We start from the raw sequence: 16,932 nt of genomic DNA, 5'->3' as shown, positions 1-16,932 counted from the left end.
ACAAGAGGATAGAGGCTGCCAGCCTTGGCGCCTCTAGCAAGCACAAGTCTGCCTTTGGTAATCTTCCAGGCAGAATCCCCAAAACAGACATGAAACCCTGCATCATCCAACTGTCCTGTAGACATAAGACTGCGCATAAGCGCAGGTACATGACGTACATCCCTAAGCAAAAATGAACTGCCAGTGGAAAACTGCAACTGAATATCACCCATGCCCACAATGTCAAGAGACCTGTCGTCTCCAAGTCTGACTGAACCAGATATAGTGCGGTAAGAGTGGAACCACTCACGGTAAGGCATCACATGGAAGGATGCTCCTGAATCCAATAACCAGCACTGTGCATACATACTAGATGTCTCAGTCAAGTGTGAAGCATCAGAAGAACTAGCTGCAAGTATAAACTCATCACCACCATCGGACTCCTCAGTATGCGTGACATTAATTTCCTCAATCTTGACACCGGACTTTGCAGGTACTATGCTGCGATCAGAGGACTTCTCCTGCACTTTATCTTTCCCCTTATCCTTGCGCTTCTCATTGCGCAACTCATGACACTGTGGTCTAATATGGCCCTTTTTTCCACAATGATGACAAGTGACATTAGCATTGCGCCCACGCAACTTACTACGCGACTTTCCACGAGAGGCATGACTACCACGAGAGGCATCCAAGTTTTTGTGATTCACCTCTTCCTGAAGAAGAGCACTCTCAACATCTGCCAATTTTAGAGTAGCACTAGAGGCACATAGGGCAGTGCGGAATACATCCCATGACTCATTCAGAGTCCCAAGCAAGAAAAGAGGAGTTACTTCCTCTCCAAAGGTGATATCCTGCGAAGTCAGGTTCTTCAGTATAGCATGGAACTGGCTCAAGTGAGCAGATATAGTCGCATTATCCTTCATGCGCAAATCCATAAGCTGCTTCAACCAGTACATCTGACTCGCTGGACTTTTCTTATCATAAAGATTCTTGATCTTATTCCATAGATCCCATGCACTCTGTGCTTCCTCAAATACATTATAATGTACCTGTTCAGTGAGAGACAATACAATCGTGGACTTGCATAGCTCATCAAGTTCAAGCCAGTCGTCATTGTCCATAGTTTTAGGCTGCTCCCCACTCAACCGAAGTGGCTTAATCTGAGATTTCTGCACCAAGACCTGCCAAATTTGACTCTTCCAATAAGAGTAGTTGGTACCATCCAACTTTGTAATGTTAAAGATGGCACTATCATGCGAAGATGACGCCATTATGCAGGCTGGAAATGCCCAAATAGCCCAAAACTGCTTGCTGTTTTACTGCAGAAACTGCCCAAAAATGACCAAAACGGGGTCCAAAGGGCAACAAAGTGTGCCAAAAGTTGCTGCCCACTTAGTACTAGGTGCGGTACACCAAATCAGGATATTTCAGCATGAAAAGTACACCTCAGTCCACCAATAACTGCTTGATGTAATAAATTGCAGGTATGCGGTCTAGAGAGCAAACTGTCCCAAAATAGGATCCAATGTCAAGCAAACAATCCTAGGTCCAAAGCCGACATGAAACGGACATAAGAAAGGCCAATGACAGTGAAAAGAACATGACCTCAACACTGAAGGATGTCAAAATAACATCTGCCAGTGAAAGGCACACCCCCAGACACTCTAGGCAAAGTGTTCCTGTAACTGCCAAAACCTGACACAAATAAGTGTCTACTCAAAGAGAAAGATCCAAATATGAGACTCAGCTCATAAGCATCCTGTGAACCAAGAGTACATCAATGCATATCCATAAAGATCGGAGTATGATCCCAAAGTCTCAATGCGTATGTAGCTGCTCAAGACATAAACTGCTCCAAATACATGTAAGTGCTCCAATAGCATGCAACTGTCAAAGGTCAAGCAAGCATGTAAAATGCTCCCACTGGCACAAAAGGCGTACAAAGCGAGCTCAAAAGCTCAAACAACCCAAGAGAAAGCACCAGTGATAAGTGACCCTGTCAATGCATCAAGCGCATCCAAGAGAGCATGACATACATGAAGCACCGGTCGTATTAACCATGAAGCAATACATAAGCCCAAATAAGCTCTCGGTCAACTCAATGACATCCAAATAGCAACCAAGATCAGTGATCAAGTAAGCCGGGAATGCTCAAATACATCCAAATCCAAGCTCCAAATGTCAGTATGGCATACACGAATCAAATAGCATATGTCACGAACCAAAGCAAGTAATGCAAAAGCCTAACTGTCAAGAAGAGACATGAGGCATAGGCGGTCCACGAGCATACCAAGTCAGTCCAAATGCCAGTGAAGACGGAGCTAATGCGAAGCTCAAAAGCATCCCATAATCTCATACATATGCTCCAAGTCATCCCCAAATGTCAGAGACATCATGCCAAAGCTCAAAGCATACATCCGGTATCGGTAGGTAAGTGCCAAAGCATGTAAAGTACCTTCAGCCCACTGTTATTCCAGCATGTATTTACTATTCTAAATAGTAGATTTCAGCCCTGAATTCAAGCCAAAATCATGGTCAAACCAAATGCATACATCCCCAATACATCCGGTTAGGAAGTAGACCGCATACGGGCATCAAATAGCTCCAATGGAATGAGGCATAAGCAACAAATGTCAGTGTCAGGGGTGCTGCCCTGTTTCCAGCACTGTTATGCAGTGAATGACAGTTTCAAAACTGAGAATGATCAGCTCCCAACCTCAATGTCAAGCCAAAGCATCAAAATGAAATCCAAAAATGGCTCAAATGCCCTCCAAATAGACCAATGATGAGTGTTCCATGAGCAACAAAGCATTCAGCTATAAAACGTGGAGGTCAAAGTCTGAAAATGGGTGCCATATTCAGCGTGTTGAGGCCTGGAGTGCTGCTGCCAATCACGTGGCTGAATGTTGAGTGTGGGGGGGCTCAATGATGGCCCAAGGTAGGCACATACCAAGCCATGAAGGCCCAATGCAAAGGGGAGGGAAGATATGAGCTATGGAGCTCAAGAAGAGTGGCTGCCCTTTGTTCCTACCCTATTTCAAACTGAGAATACACTCAAATGCCTGCAAATGCTGAAGCAATACCTCAAGGGCACCGAGTCGAGCTCGAGCACCGAGTCGAGCTCGAGCAAGAGAATGCCAAGCTCTGATACCAGTTGAAAGGTGAGAAGGATCGAAGCTTGCACGCGAGCTATGGCGGGAGAGCAAGAGCAAGAACGAGAGAGACAAGAAATGGGAACTCCAACAGTCACAATGTGTGATCGGGCCTTCCTTTATTCAAAATGTCACTAAAAGAATAAAGAATAAATTGACGTGACGGGCGCCCGCCACCTGCAGTGTGCAGTGGCGGGTACTGTCAGTGTAGTAATACACGGGGCGGCACGGCGGAGGCGCCTTTACCCCCAACACCCAGAACCATTGCAAGAATAACAATAACAATAAGGTTTAGAATAATAAGCTACATTGCTTCAACTGCAAACAACCAGGCTACCTCCACGCTCAATGTCCCGACAAGGGAATGAATGCCTATGCTAACACTCCTCAGAATCATCCAAGGGAAGGAAACTTCAATAATTGAGAATATAGACATAGGGAAAGGCATGGAGTTGGTGGGCCAAGAGTTGGGCAAGGAGCAAGATGGTATTAGAGCATAGGTCTTTGATTCATTTTATTTCCTTTTCTTCATATCTAGTCTAATTTTTACTCAGGAAAATTCTATTTCAGATAAGTATCGCAAGTATAGGACATGGACTATGACTAGAAGTGACTTGTAGGACACCTACAATTGGAACAATGCAAATCTTGAAGCTAGAAGGGATAGATATGGTAGTGGATGGAAAATTTAGTAGCTTGTTACTCTTTCAGAGGTATTTTGGTAAAATGGATGTCCATTGAAGTTGAAGAAGGGGAAAAGTAACAATTACTTTTGAGATAAACTCTTCTTTCCTCTTTTCTTTCAAGACTTCACAAGCTTCTATGAAAGAAATCTATCCAACAAGAAAATATTAATTTCTTTTCTTGATCTTCACTCCTCACTATCAAAGCTTGCGGTAGAGACCTTATTGACCTCAAGTGTAACAAGTGGAGCCTTAAGGAGTAGACTTTTCTCTCATTTTTCTCTCTCTCCTAGTTCACTCCAGTCAAAAGGGCAACCATGGCTGATCTAGAGCCAAGGCCGGAGCTAAAGAGGCAGAAAATACAAGCCATTGTCCCCACCACCATCATGTCCCACCCCCCACCTCTAGCAGGCCAATACGACGAATACGTTAAGGAGCTGCTCTCACAGCTAGAAAGGGCCAGGGAAGAAAGGAGAACAGCCGTGGAGGAGCTGGCAACAGAACAAGAATCACGAGCCGCTCTCCAACTGGAGAAAACAAAGCAGATAACAGAATACCAAAGGGAGACCGCTACGCTCAAGGAGGAAGCTAGCAATAAGGATGCAGAGGAATCAAAGGCCTTGAAGGAACGTGACACTGCTTGGGAAGGAAGGAGAAAAATCTTGATGGAGCGTCTCAACGGGGAAAGGGAGACCAATGCTCACCTGCGGCGCAAGAATGATCAGCTCTCTGCAGTCAACCTAGAAGCACAAATCCAGCTCGACAAGATCAGACAGGAGGCTACAGAGCTGGACCAGTTAAGAGAAGAGCAGGTGCGAAGGATGAAGGTGAAGCTGGACCAGCTCAATGCACAGATTGTTGATGAATGCCAGGAGTAGCCCCGCCTGCACCGCAAGCTCGAGGCCCAGCAGCAATAACTCATGGCTATGACCCTCCATCAGGGGGAGAGCATGGAAGATATGGAGAAAAGAGCAAAAGAATGGGCTGATCACAATGAGGAGAGAATACGGGACTTGGCACGCCGGCTGGCCAAAGCCGAAGGAGATAGGGTGCTGGTTGAGAATTAGGCAGAGACGGCCCAGCTCTCCATGATAGCCCAACAACACACATTCCTCAATAGACTGCTGCACTCCACCAAACCGGAAGGAAACGAAGCCAATGATCAGCTGAAGAAGCTAACCATTGCACACAGAGCTCTAACAGTAGGCCTGCACATGCCATTGTAGCTAGGAGGCCCACCGCAGAGCCTGGAGGAGCAAAGAAGATAACTTGCACAGGTAGGCCTGATGGCGCAGGAAATAGATAAACTCGACTTCACAGAGGTGAATGCACAAGAAGACGTGCAAGTAGAAGGGGGTGAACCGGAGTTTGATATGGGACCTCAAGAGGAGGAATACGTCCCGCCACCCCCTCAGCCACAATAAGAGGAAGTGCAGCCACCTGACACATTTGTTGAGAGGAAAGCAGCCCAAGCTAACCGCAGGAAAGAAATGGTAGAGAAGGCAAGGAAAAAGCTGAATGTTAGACCTGTTCCAAGACAGCCTGCCCCTCTCCTACCGCACCCTCAAGATCCCCCTACTGAATTCCATGCCGAGTTGATTATCTGGGAACAACAGGAATGTAACTGCGACCCCTTCGACTTGAGCTTTGAGTTTCCCGCTACATTAAACCGAGTAATGCCCATTCAACTTGTAAATGACGTCATCGCTATGGGTGCAAGGCTCAAGGCCAAGTGGCTAGCGGAGCGAGAGGCCAACCCAACTGCTTGGGGAGCCGAGGACCGCAAATTTTGGCAGGATAAAGTCCTCCAGGTGCCTAGATCAGTGGAAGGCTATAATTGCCAACCCACCTGGAGAAGATACATTTTTTACGTCAATCTTGATGCGTGGATGGCATTTTGTAACACCCTCCCTTCTGAGAGAAACGACCCCACTTTCATGCCATATTCTTGACGGGTAGGGGTCGACTTTAATCCATCCATCCACGGTAGGTTTGACTTTCCCATTATCTATAACGCCAATAGCACCTCCCATAGGGACGCCCTTCTCTTCACCCTCCCTGATTTGTACAGCTCTATAGATAGATTTCTTAGCAAGTTCACCTCATGTCCTGACCCCGCCTTCATAACCACGTGTAATTATCTTAGACTAATTAGGGTTCTAGTCCACGAAGAGCCCGCACCTCAAGAGTGCCACCTCCCACCCCTCTACTTCGACCCCAATGCCATAGATAGCAGCACCATGACTCACCTCATGATGCGCGCTTCTCTTTTTCCATCCTTCTATGTTGCACTGCTCGAAGATATGAGCGATAGCAAATTCACCCAGTGCAACCACCCCTTCCTTTCCACCACCACTCTCAAAACCCGCCTCAACCTCAAGGGCTACTTGTTGAGTCATAGATTCCTTAACAAGGCCCCCCGCCCTCTGCCATCCCCTACCTGCCATTCGGATGACGAGGAGTGAACTCCTATCATGCCCTTGTATCACATGTATCCATGTATAAGCCTCTTTATATTTATTATTATTATTATTATTATTTTAAAGATGAAGAAGAAGCAAGCCACAAGACAATTTTTAAAAAAAGGGTGAACAGGAAAGAAGAGACGACAGTAAGCATAGCAAAGCCAAGGGATGCATCTATCATTAAGCAAAGATAAGCAGTGAGACCTTCGCAAGATCCGCTTGCAACCCCCCTTCGCCTCGACGTGCACTACCGTCATTGCACCTAGGGTTCTCCCTAGCCCCTTCCCCACTTCACACTTAGGGCACATCAAGGGCAGGACTTTCAGACCTGTCACCCTAAGACTTGCACCGCACTTCCAACGACACATGAACTAGGTCCTCAAGTGTGGGACATTACCAAGGGCTTACCCAAGGCTAGACCCATCTCCCAGTGCCACTGCCACGGGCACCACGCACTGCACGGTGAAGCAGACACACCCCCTAGGGAGTGCACAACTTTTCTTGCAAGTTATGTTCAAGTCTCAAGAACGGCATCCTTTAATGACCAAAGCTTTTTCATAAGCACCGGTGTCCAGCCATCTACCTGCTGATGGCTACCATGATTGAACCAAGTCACAATAGGTTGGCCATTGGCATAGATCTTGGAACCTCATCCAAAGATGCATGCCCAATGCCTCAAGATCTACGGATCTTATTGATTCCACAAGCCTCAAGAATTTCAATGCAAAGTTGAAGATTTTCAACGCAGTACTGAAGACCTTCTACTCAAAGACGAAGTCCTTCAACTCAAAGACAAAGATCTCCAAATCAATGACACAGATTTTCCATGCAACGACAAACCATATCTTTGTCAAGACAGATTCGAGGGGGCTTCTCCAAAAAAATTCCCTCCAATACCATCCTCCTAAGGGATTGCTTATTGCTTCAAGCGTTTCTAATGCTCGAGGGACCACCGGCTACATAACGGACGCCACAACTATGTGAAAGATGCCGAGTATCTTCATGGAGCCTCAAGCACGCCAGAATCTCTCCTGGTCATCGTCCTTAAACTCCATCACCTGTCATTCACCCAACCACCTTGGAAGCAGTGTCATCCACCCACCCATTCCGCCTAGCAGCACACCCGACCTAACTAGCCACTACGTCCCACCACAGTGCCATGGGGCTGGCACTTGGCTAGGAGGGGGGTAATGTTACCGTGTTTCCCACAGCACAGAGGAGCGAAAAATGGAAGAAAAAGGAAATAGCAAAAAAGGGCGCAGGATAAAAGCAGAAAAAGACACCTTGACCGGTAACCAGACCCTGAAAAATTTAAATGTTCGGGCTCGACCCTCAGAAAGCCTCGGTGTCACCCCAAGACAACAAAAGAGTAAAAGGGTGCACCATTAAAATGTGGGAGCATCCCGAATCTTTGTAAAAGAATGCCAAGCTTGCTCCTGTGCAAAGTGTATGCATTAGTTAGAAATAGGATAAATTAGAATGGTGGGAAATGGGAAAAAGAGCCTACGGCCGGCCATGTAAAAAAGGGAAAAGGGGATGACCACCCAAAAAGGATTTAGGACTTTGTATATAAAGTTGAAAAGTGAACAAGAAGCTCATTCTTCGGTGTGTGGCAAAAGAGTCTTCTTCTTCCTCTCTTCTTCTCTCCTTCTTGCTTGTGTGCGCTCTTGAGAGAGGGAGTGTGAGAGTGTGAGGGAGTGAGTGTGTGTGGGAGTGAGGGATCAAGAGGGTGAAGCTCTTCACCATCTCCTCTCCTCTTCTTCTCTTATCTTCTCTTCTCTTCTCTGGCGCATGCGGCTATGGAGGATGGAGCTTGGAGTGGAGGAGGCTTGAGGATGCTTGAGCTAGCATCAAGAATCATGGAGCTACCGGGGTGCAAGAGAGGGAAGGGTACTCGATCAAGCATCAAGGTAAGCTTACTACACTCGTAGGATCGACGGCGCGTCGGCTAGGTGAGAGATAGCCATTAGAGCTCACTTGGAATGCTTGAACAATAAGCGGTCCATGGATCTTGGCGGTTGAGCGAAAGCTCCCACACATATTCACATGGAATGGTACATCTCATACATCTTGCAGTTACTTACATCTTTTAGGGAAAGTATTTGCAAGCTTAGAATAAAGTATTTGCATCTTTAAAGGGAATTTCATCTTAATCATAGGTTGGTTAGATCAACTAAGTAATTCATGTGAAATTGAGTAGCTTACATGAAATTCATAAAGGTATGATTAGCTAGCTTATGACGGTCACCTCAATGTGCTAGGTAGGGTTAAGCCATGATAAAATTCTGCTTAGTATCGCACTTAGGATGCTGATTTAATATTTTTGATCTTAAGAGTTCAACCCACATTCACGAATGTTAGGGTTATCAAATCAACCATGCAGGAATGATCTAGGGTTCTCACCCTAAGGATCAGATGGCCAAATACTAGACTTCCGCAAGGAATTTAGGGACCCTAGGGCCAAAACATTTATCAGCCTAGTAGGGTTAGGGTTTTGGATTGGGTCAATAGGACTCCCAAACCCTATATCTTGATCAAAGGTATTCTTGATCAAGTAATACTATACGATGAGAGTTATAATCCCACAAGTTAGATACTGACACTTATCTCGTGCTACAAGCAGCAATGTCATATGCTCTTGCATCTAAATCACAAAATAGTACTGCTACACCTTAGACCAAGTTTGGCGAGTTCTAATTACAAGTCTAATTTTTTTAGAAATTGAGTAGTCATCCTACTACAACTCTCTTCCTTAGGGACGGATTTGTCAAGCTAGGGTAGTTATGAATTGCCAAGAAAGCAATTGACCAACCAAGTTAAGGCGATGGGGTTGTCCAGGATTTATTAACCATAATATAAGGAAACCTAAAGTAGTGAAAATTTGGGTCAACAGGATATAAACCTTAACCCAAGGAAAAAGGGTAAACAAGCAACTCAGCTTACGAAACCCTTGGGATCTTGCCTAGTCGCGAATGATCCAGGGCCGAATGCTGGAACTATTCGGGGAGAAGGAATCACACCTTAGCAGTTAGCCGTACGAACGACCACTAGAATTCTCATGATTGTACACTTAAGTGCACTGTTTGTACTTCTTTGCTCAAGGAACTAATTCAGGAAAAACAACTAATGCTTCAGGTTAAAATCCTGGAGGAAGAGGCAGTATCAGTTACCTCCGACTGTCTCCCTGACCCTATCCAAGAGGGTTGTTAGCTGCGCCAGGTACGTGGACCGAACCCACTGCGAGAGGTCTCTCCGTGGGTGCTACTTGGAGCAGGAGGATGCTTGGGTGCCCTGTGAGGCTCTGGCCATAAATTCCTTGCCTTCGGATCCTGCACAAGAGACCGACGTGACTCAAGATGGGATCTCGAGGCCCGTATACTAGTTAACAGGCGGAACTTGGAATAGCGATCCCTGAGGATTGTTGGGATAGCCTTCGGGCAGGTTATTTAATATATTCCAAAGACTATGATAAATAAATATCAAATGTTGAAAAATGAACTTGCTTGACATTATTTTTCTGTGTCATTGCCTAAGTTACATGAAGGAACCAATGATTAATTGGTTAATTAAGGAAGATATTTTTGCTTGTCAAACTAAATGCGGTAGGTAATTAGATAACTAACCAACCCGAGGAAAGTGCGGTGGACATGACTTTGGGTCTGTCCTATGGAAGGGTGGTCCCGATTGGCCGGGAACTTTTCTCAAAGGAATTGACAGCAAGGTAACAATGACCTAGAATCAATAGAGCTAGAGTCCCGATTTATGTTGTTTTAGGGGAACGGAATGGGACTATGCCTTACGGGCAAAGAGGTCGAGCTTCGCATCCCTCTCGTTTCCCATTCTCCTTGAACTAAGTGCAATATAAATCCGCTTTAACGCTGATGCTCTACGCAAAGTGGTTCATCTGGGGCTCGACGCTAGCTACCTCCTAGGAACTTGACTATTAGAAAAACCCTGATTCAGGTCAATCCTAAGTGGGAATGGCCAGATGCTTCCACTTCATGGCAGACTCGGGAAGACCTTGATCGTAAACCCCGTGACATTCCTTGTGAGTGCCGGGCGGCGCTTTCTAGACTCTCTTCCCGATGGGCTACTAAGACATGTCCTACAAGTGGACAGGGGGACATGTTACAGAGGAGGAGTTGAGGCTGAAAGCCCGAATAGGAAGCAACAATGGAGATACTGCATTCTCTGTCAATGCAAAAGGCAAAGGTAGTTACTCCACCAAAAATGATGGGGACAAAAAGAAAAAGGGCGGTAAGAAGAAGTTTCAAGGAGAGTGCTTCTACTGCAAGAAGAAAGGACATGCAATCGCAGATTGTCGTGTTAAGAAGGTAGATGAAAAGAATGATGCCCTTAAAAGTAAAGGGAAAGAGATAGCCAATATAGCTAAAGCAGAGTTGGAGTTATTCATGGCGACCATTGAGAAAGTGTGCTCCTCGGCGCAAGAAGAATCTACCACTTACTCATGGGTGTTGGATAGTGGGGCCTCCCATCACATGACCAACAAGAAAGGTCTGTATAGTTCTATGCAACCTCTACAAGAATCCATCACTGTAACATGTCCACCTGTTCCCTTTCAAGACAAGTCTTAGCAACCCATCGGGAAGAGAGTCTAAAAAGCTACGCCCGGCACTCCCATGGAATGTTACGGGGTTTGTGATCTAGGTCTTCCCGAGTCTACCACGTAGCGAAAGTATTACGGCCGTTCCCACTTAGGACCGACCTGAATCAGGGTTTTCCTAGTGGTAAAACTCCTAGAACGGCGGCTAGCGTTGAACCCGAGGTGAACTACTTTACGCAGAAATGTCACGGTCGAAGCGGATTCATGCTACACTTGGTTCAAGGAGAATGGAAAACGAGAGGGATGCAAAGATCGACCTCTCTGCCCATAGGGCATAGTCCCATTCCGTTCCCCTAAAACAACATGAATCGGGGTTTTAGTAACCTAGATTCTAGGTGAACGTTCCTTGCTGTTCATTTCCTTCAAGAGAAGTTCCCTACTATCCATTTCGTTTGAGAAAAGTTCCCGGCCAACTGGGACCACCCATCCATAGGACAGACCCATGGCCACATCCACCGCACTTTCCTCAGGGTTGTTTTAGTTGTCTAATTACCTACCACATTTAGTTGGACACGCATAAAATAGCTTTCTTAATTAGGCAATTAGACACCGGTTCCTTCACGTAATCTTAACACTTGACATAGAAAAATAGTGTCAAACAAGTTCCTTTACAATAATTGATCTTATTTATCTTTGGAAAACATCATATAATCCAGCCCATAGGCTAATCCATAAATCCGCCCGAAGGCAATCCATAATCCGCCCGAAGGCTATCCAGCAATCCACAAGGATTACTAATCCAAGTTTTTGTTGAGAATCAGCAATCACACTCGCTCAAACAGCCTCTTTGTATGGAGCTTAAGGGTCAAGGATATACATGCTAACTTATCCCATATGCACAATGATGCCTACTGTAGTTTCCTACCTTCCTATAAAGCATTGTACTTGCTTCCTTTTCTTAATGCAATGATAGTACTCTTTTCTTTTCAGTGAAGTGTCAATGTCATTGTCTACATACACAAGATTGTGTTTATGAGTCCAAGTCTCAATCTTGGAACCTAATTCACTTGTGTAACAAACAGTGTATTTTCCATCATGAGTCCACACTTCTCCTTCCATCCTCCATAGCTTCCGCCTTTGCCGTGCTCTAGATCCCGCATTTCTCACATGGTATCAGAGCCCAGTTGGGCATGGCATTGCTTCTCCAGCCTCTCTTGATTCCTCTCAACCTCAATCTAGCTCAGTGTCAGCTTATGACTTCATCTCCCATCTCTACTCTCACTGAAGCTTCCATGGCAGCCATAGCCAGCAGCACCCTGTCAGATTGAGCTGCTTATATCTCACTCCATAGGTCAAATCTCCTGGAGCTTCCTTCTGGAAAAGTATTCCCCAAGTCACAAAGCTTCCCTGTATCACATCAATCCAAGAATTTGACCATCTGGAGCTCAGCATTGTGAAAATTCCCAATCACTGCCATAGTCTTCAACTGTGACCTGCAGGACATACCCTCCATGGAGCCTTCATATCTCTCTCTATAGAGCATATCTTCAGGAACTTTCTTCTAGAAATATCTTCCTTCACTCAGGGCGCTCCCTCCTAGCACAACAAACAACCACATTGGTAAGCTACAGCCCTGGCATTGCACAAATTCGACGTCGCTGCCCCAAACTGTGCCGAATCTGTTCGCGCCCTCTGCGTGCTTCATATAGCCAGCGATCTTGACGATTATCATGGGACTTTGATAGCTCATGAACTCAGCTTCCTAGGCATGTAAAAATTTTTGAAAATGATCAAGTATAGCTCCTGCAATGTTGAAAAAACCAGGCCCCTGTCTCAGAAACCCTAATTCCACCATAGCCAAAATTTCTCAAGCTTTTTTTTCCTCAGTTTTCCTCTCTCCTAACACTCAACCCAAGCCTCTGTCACTCTAATCCATTGATCTAGCATCAAATCAAGGAGGGGAAGGACCTGAGAAGATTGAAGAACGACCGAACGATCCCGAACAAGAAGAATCAAGCTCAACATCAACACTGACATAGTGTGTTTTCACACTGTCACTAACTATGTCTCTTGACACACTGCATTCTACTCTTCTACTGATAAAATCTCAGAATTCTGGTGTTGATTTGCTGCTGACCTTAAAACCTCAACATGGGAAAAGACTCTCCAAATGTTCGATTCAAAGGAGTCGGGTTTCACAACTAGCAAACCCGCATCAAGCTCATCTTGATGAAAAAGGGTCTCTGGGCCATCACAAATGGCAAAGAGAAGAAACCTCGGGACGCAGACCTTGCAACTACTTGGCAAAAGAATGATGATAGAGCCCAGGCCATTATCAAACTGGAGCTAGACGACAGTTATATCCACCATGTGGATAACTGTGAGACCTCACAGGATACATGGAAAAGACTTGACACCCTGTTCGGTGCACAATCTAAATCATCAAAGTATGGTCTCCTGATTGAGTTCTTCCGGCTTGAAATGAAGTCCAGCACATCACTTGCCATACATCTCAATTACATGGAAGGACTCCTAACCCAACTTGCAGGAATCAACATTAAAATGGATGAAGATGTTTGCGTCGGTGTTCTCCTTAAGAGTTTGCCTCTTGAATATAATAATGTATCAACAACTTTAATCAACATGCCAAATCCTGAACTTGTTGATATCCAGGCATCTCTGTTAGAAGAGGAAAAGAAACTTAAAAGCAAAGAAGAGCCCAGCACTTCAAATGATGAACAAATGTTATATGTAAACAACAGATACAAAGGTAAAAAGGAACCGCTCTTCTGTGACTTCTGCAAAAGGACCGAACATACTGAAAAGTTCTAGCATGCTAGGAAGAGGTCCCAAAAGGCCTATCTTGCAGCTGTAAAAGAAGAAGAAGACCATGGACCAAAAGATGAAGATGAAGATGAAGATGAAGACCACCAGGATCGGAAGGACAAGACTCATCAGTCCTTCTACTCTCATAACTCTGATAGATTGTTTTAAAAAGCCTTGTACTTCCTTGCCCTAATGCTTCCTGCCATAAGCTTTGTAAAAATCCTTATGTAACTTGGCATTACAGTCCCTGTACACTTTGTGAGGCCCTTGTTACAGCCTCTGGATGTCCACCATGTTTATGGTACCCACACTTAGCCTTTTCTGCGACAGCCTCTGGTGTTTTGCCATGTTTGTGGTATGCCCACACTTTGCAGGTGGTTCTCATTACAGCCTCTACACACTTTGTGCCTTTCTAGTTGTGATTGAGGAGGGGTGTTGAGAATCAGCAATCACACTCACTCAAACAGCCTCTTTGTATGGAGCTTAAGGGTCAAGGATATACAGGCTAACTTATCCCATATGCACAATGGTGCCTACTGCAGTTTCCTACTTTCCTATAAAGCATTGTACTTGCTTCCTTTTCTTAATGCAATGATAGTACTCTTTTCTTTTCAGTGAAGTGTCAATGTCATTGTCTACATACACAAGATTGTGTTTATGAGTCCAAGTCTCAATCTTGGAACCTAATTCACTTGTGTAACAAACAATGTCTTTTCCATCATGAGTCCACACTTCTCCTTCCATCCTCCATAGCTTCCGCCTTTGCCATGCTCTAGATCCTGCATTTCTCACAGTTTCCACCCGTAGACTAGTATGCGGGTCTCGAGATCCAATCCCATCACGTTGGCCTCTTGTGCAGGGCTCGGAAGGCAAGGGATTTATGGTCAGAGCCCCCCCGGCACCCAAGCGTCCTCCTGCTCCAAGTAGCGCCCAATGGAGAGACCTCTCGCGACAAGTTTGGTCCACGTTCCCGGCGCGACTAACAACCTCCTTGGTTAGGGTTAGGTAGACAGTCGAGGGTAACTGATACTGCCTCTCCCTTCAGGCCTTCAACTTGAAGCATTAGTTATCTTTCCATCTTTAGTTCCTTGAGCAAACAATGCAAACAATGCTCCTAAATTGTTACAAGCATAATCAATCCAGTGGTCATTTATTTGGCCAACTGTTAAGGAGTGAATCTTTCTCTTCGAATGTATCCAGCATTCGATCCGGGATCAATTGCAACTTGGCAAGATCCCCAAGGGTTTGTTTGTTCACCCTTTTATTCTTGGGTTAGGGCCATACCTTGTTAGCCCAACTTAGCCAACACCTTAGGTTTCATAAATTTACAGTAAATCCTGGCGACCATGTCGCTCTAACTTGATTGATATTTTTCTTACCAAGCAAATACATAACTTCCCTTAACTTGGCACATTAGTCCAAGAAAGGTGATGTATCAGGATGACTACTCATCCTCTTGCAAGTTAGACTAGCGTTAGAACCTGCCAACCTCATTCCAAGGAATGGCAAATCTATCTTGTGATTAAACCATAAAGTCGCGCGACGTTGCAACTTGTTGCACAAGTGTCGCACCTAACTTATGGGATCATTTCACCCATTGAACGGCATTTCCTGGTCAAGGAATTATGTTTAGATAAGACGCAGGGTTTGGGGTGTCTTCTTACCAACCCAACCCTAATTGTACTAGGCTAACCTAGGGTTTCCAAACTCAATCCGAGTTTTAGCATTAGGTCGGACGATCCTTAGGGTAGAAACCCTAGATCGTTGTTTGCATGAGCATCCAATTGACCCAAACATTCTGTGAATGTGGGTAGGACCTTTGGGTTTGAGGGCTTCGACTTGGTGTCCAAGTACAATACTATGCTGCATTTCTGACGTGCCAAGCCCTAGCTAGTACTTGAGGTATTTAACGTATCGACCAGTTATGCCTATACAAATCCCTTGTGGGTTAGGTGATTTAGATAAATTGATCTACTTGTCTTGCAACAAGGGCGATCCTTTCCTAGAGATGCTAACCTTGTTCTAAAGGTGTAAACAGATGCTAGATACCACATTTCGTGCAAGTATACGATTTGTTACATCTATGTTCTATAAGGTATGCAATAACCCTTTACTTTTCTTACAAAAGTCACGATGAATGATAACTTGCATGAAACCTACTAGGGTTTACATCAAAGAATCATGCCTACAACCCTTTTGTCTAAGCTTTAGAATTTCATGCTTTGATAAGCCATGCAATCTTTTCCAAATGCAACTCGATGAAATGAAATTTACGCATGACAAATATGTAACATGCGACCCTTAGATACAACATCATTAATGAAGTTCATGTGACATGCAACCTTCAATCCGTTCGACAAACATCTTTGCATGCAATGTGCAATGTCCATAGTTTCATTTTCATGCCGTGCAATGGAAGTTAACAATTTCCTCATGCGAGTCATAACAAAGGAAGTTATTGACTAAATACAAGATACTCTTTTCCTTCACGGCCAATGCACTTAACAATTTCCTCTTTAACCCTAGGCAATATGCGTTTTAGACTTCCACTTTGAAAATGCACGAAAAGGCAATTTGCGACTAAGTTCATAGGGCGAGTAAGTGATTTACATTCATAACTTTGGAGATGCAAATGATCCAATTGCATGATATGCACCAATCCTTATCCATCGTTTACAGGGATACTTTCGCAAATGTGCTTTTATCACTACTACATGAATTAACGATAAGCGTAAAATGCATTATCCCTATGGAATTAAGTGTGCTTAAAGCATTTCTTTATGTGGAAATAAATTCGTGGAACCTGGGCTTGTGGTTCCACGGTGATGTCCACGCGTAAGTTCGGGGAGGAACCTCCCGCAGGTGCGCCTTGCATCTTCTTGGGAGCCATCATAGACGTGATTATGGACTCCGGGTTTGCCTTCGCCCTTATGCGGTCTTCCAAGCTTGATGAACAGCCTTGAAACTATCCGCTTCTCCCTTACACAAAAGTACCCTTTACAAGGTGTGGGTTTTAGGACCCGGGTAAGGACCGTGTGCACAAGGCTTAAGGCCCTTGCCTTTAGAAGCTTCTAGGAAGCTTCTAAAGAGCTTTTGACTTATCTAGAAGACGTGGAGGGGTAATAATTTTGTGGAAAGATGATGAAAAATGGGGAGATTGACTCGATGGTGGCAAACATGGAGCTTCGGTGGCAGCAGAGCTGCAACGGCGGCAACAGGTGGCAGATCTAGGCGTGGTCGGGCGGTCCTCACAATGGCTTGGT

This window comes from Lygodium microphyllum, chromosome 21 (assembly GCF_053477565.2).
Source record: "Lygodium microphyllum isolate KBCC chromosome 21, Lygodium_microphyllum_v1.1.10, whole genome shotgun sequence".
In the NCBI taxonomy this organism is placed as follows: domain Eukaryota; kingdom Viridiplantae; phylum Streptophyta; class Polypodiopsida; order Schizaeales; family Lygodiaceae; genus Lygodium; species Lygodium microphyllum.
Note: the sequence above shows the minus strand (reverse complement) of the source record.